The 3,620-nt window shown below is 40.0% G+C and overlaps 1 pseudogene; it reads right to left on the bottom strand.

Annotated features, from left to right (window-relative positions):
* Positions 1-1,857: 1,857 nt before the first annotated feature.
* On the bottom strand, positions 1,858-3,325 carry LOC103244332 (large ribosomal subunit protein eL6 pseudogene; annotated as a pseudogene).
* Positions 3,326-3,620: the final 295 nt, after the last annotated feature.

Raw genomic sequence — 3,620 nt, 5'->3', positions numbered from 1 at the left:
CTTGTGAGCATCTAATAGCACAGGTGCAAAACATCCCCTATTGTAAGAAACACTTAGACAAAGGAAGAGTTTATTATACTTGCAGTTAGGGCCATAATTTCCTGTTACCATATGTTAGTGATTTTCTAGAAAGGGACTTTTTTTTCTAGATTTTTAATGCAATCTAACATTTAGGAAATGCTTTATTGTGCACTATGCACTATATGTGTATTTTCTGCTCCTCATAACAATTGTATGTTATCAGCTGCATTACTACTTCTTCATTATGGATGAGATAATGAGGTATAGAGAGGTTAAGCAGCCCTTTCCAAAGTCATTTCACTAGTAAATGGCAACACTGGAATGCAAATGCAGGTGTGTCAGACAGTAAAGCCCATGCTCCACTGAGATTCTTTTTTGGATCTATTTACAAAGAACATTGTCACATGTAATCTCAGGTAAATCTCAGCCTCCCCTCCCATATTAAATACTATTATCCTTATTTTACACACGAAACTAGTAAGGTTAACACACGTATTTAGGCCCATCAGCTTTTTAAGTAAATCATTTTTAATGCCAATTATATTAACCATTGGAATTCCTAAATATGATATTTCCACATGGTATATGTTAAATATTCGTCATCCAAGAAAATGTTAGTGTTCAATTCTAAAACAAAATTTTTATCAACTCCTTTTCTGCATAAGGTTGCCAGGTTTAACAAACAAAACTACAGAATGTCGAGTTAAATTTGAATTTCAGATAAACAACACATGATTTGCATGGGACATACTTATACCAAAAAAAGTATCCATTGTTGATCTGAAATTCAAATTTAACCAGGCATCCTGTATTTTATCTGGCAACCCTATTTCTGGAAGGTATATTTAATATGCGACAAATGAGAACATTTTAAGCTATTTGTTGTTGTCGTTGTTGTTGTTTTGAGGCATGGTCTCACTCTGTTGCCTGGGTTGGAGTGCAGTGGCACTATCATAGCCCACTGCAACTTCGACCTCCCAGGCTCAGGCAGTCCTCCTTGCTCAGTCTCCTGAGTAGCTGGAACTACAGGCATGCGCCACCATGCCCAGCTACTTTTTAAATTTTTTCTTAGAGATGGGCTCTCCCTATGTTGCCCAGGCTGGTCTTGAACTCCTGGCTTCTGGTGATCCTGCCACTTTGGCCTCCCAAAGTGATGGGATTACAGGCATGAGCCACAGTGCCCAGCCCTGAGCTAATTTTTAAAAATTAGAATACTATTCCTTTATCATCATCTAAACTTGAATTAAGCACATATCTGCATATGATGTCTGTCTAGCTGCTATATAAATGTGTGGTCTCTGCCTTCCAGGAGCTTACAGTCTCAGTCATTTGAATGTAAAAATAGTGATGAGTTGATAATTTATTGCTTCTAGTTTTTGCTCCTAAAAATTAATGATAGGAATTCCCACTTGAATAATGTTTGATGACTGGCACTGGTTTAAGATTCACAAAATCTTATGAGAGCTGTAGGTATTACCATTTTACAGGTGAAGGCAAAGAGGCAAAATAGTTTCTTGTCTAAGGAAACAAAGCTAGGAAGGGGGAGAACAGGGGTGTATGCCACTTGATTGCAGACACGCTCATCTTTTCTCTATGCTCTGCAGTGCCTTAAAGCATCTCAGAGCAACAGGCCAGTCATAGACTTGGAGCACAAGGAAGCCCTGGGGCAGGGTGGGATGACATGGAGGCCCTCTTCAGTGCTGGGAGCTTCTTGCTCAGAACCTCTGTTGGTTTTGTTTTCTTATGTAAAATGGAAGTTTATTGTATTCGCTTTTAACACCATTTTCTTCTTGAAAGAAAATAACATTTTATTATATAAGTTACACATGCCTAATATAGAAAACATAGATGTGCTCTAGTAAAAAATTACCCATAATCTAATCTTGTACCAGAGAAAACTACTAACATTTTCATATTACTGAAACACACACATAAACACATTTATGTTTGCATATGTATTTTCATACTATACATAGACCAAAGCCCTTCTAAAAATAATGCCTTTCAGAACAATTAACCATATAGAATTGGATTACATCCTTTAATCAGGAAGTACTAGAGTAAATTTATCTTAACTAAGGAACCCGACTTTTGTGTACAATAAACCCTCCATATCCACGAGTTCCATATCTGTGGATTCAAGCAAGTGCAAATTAGAAATATTTGGAAAAAAAAACCACTACAATAAAAATGATATGAATAAAAAATGATATAACAACTATATACCTAGCATTTACATTGTATTGTGTATTATAAATAGTCTAGAGATGATTTAAAGTATATGGGAGGATGTGCATATGTTATATGCAAATATTAATCCATTTTATATCAAGGACTTGAGCATCTTCAGATTTGGTATTCACAGGGGTCCTGGAAGAAATTCCCCATGGATATGGGGGCATGACTGTATACACACCTGAGCCTTGACATACAGATAAATATTGTGTTCTTTTTTTTTTTTTTGTAGTTAGCTATTTAATGAGGTTCTTAAGACATTTAGAACCCCAATTTGTGAGGGTAAATTCCATTCATCATGGCAAACACAGATTGCAGGTAGCCCTGGAGCTCAGGAATAGCTTTGATTTTTGGTAAAATTTTTGAGTCCACAGCTTTCTGATCAATCTTGCGCTGGTCTGTAATCTCATATTTCTGTTTCTGTGTCGAAGATCTCACCTTCCTGGTGTCTGGGCTTCCACAGCTCCTGCTTCTTGAAGTAAGCATCAGTAAGATGTTTTGGGATTTTGACATTGCTGATACCGATTTTCGTTGAGGTGGCAATGACAAATTTCTGGTGTGTTCTTCGTAGAGGAACTTGATTGAGGACCAGAGGTCCAGTCACAAGTAACAAGCCACTAGCCAGCTGCTTCAGGAAAACCACCCTCTTGCCCCCGTGGCGTCCCGTGAGGATGATCAGAATAGTCCCGGGGGAAATGCTGGCTCGCAGTTTTCTCATGTGCGGACTGAAGGGTTTTTTGCCGTGGCTCAACAGCTTTCCAGGCACATCTTCAGTAGAATAATATCTAGGCATTTTGCGAAGTTTAATCACCCGAGTACCGCTGTTCTTGTCACCACCAACTGGTTTTGTAAGAGTTGCAAGAACTTTCTCTTTTTTCTTTTCAACCTTGGATTTAGCGACTGAGTGCTTCCTCTCCTACATGACCTTTCTGGAATACATGGCAGATCGGGAATACCTGCCAATTCCTCTGACAAGGACAGGGTTGCAGCTGCAATGGGGCTTCCCCTTCTTGGGCTTCTTAGCCTTGAGGTTACCCTTTTTCACCTTGCCACCAGCATCAGCCTTCTCAGCTTTGGGTTTCTTCTCTTTTTTTTTTTTTTTTTTTTTTTTTTTGAGACGGAGTCTTGCTCTGTCGCCCAGGGTGGAGTGCAGTGGCCAGATCTCGGCTCACTGCAAGCTCCGCCTCCCAGGTTTACGCCATTCTCCTGCCTCAGCCTCCCGAGTAGCTGGGACTACAGGCGCCCGCCACTACGCCCGGCTATTTTTAGTAGGGACGGGGTTTCACCGTGTTAGCCAGGATGGTCTCGATCTCCTGACCTCGTGATCCGCCCGTCTCGGCCTCCCAAAGTGCTGGGATTACAGG

This window comes from Chlorocebus sabaeus, chromosome 23, assembly GCF_047675955.1.
Source record: "Chlorocebus sabaeus isolate Y175 chromosome 23, mChlSab1.0.hap1, whole genome shotgun sequence".
NCBI lineage: Eukaryota > Metazoa > Chordata > Mammalia > Primates > Cercopithecidae > Chlorocebus > Chlorocebus sabaeus.
Note: the sequence above shows the minus strand (reverse complement) of the source record. Positions and strands in the feature narration are given on the sequence as shown.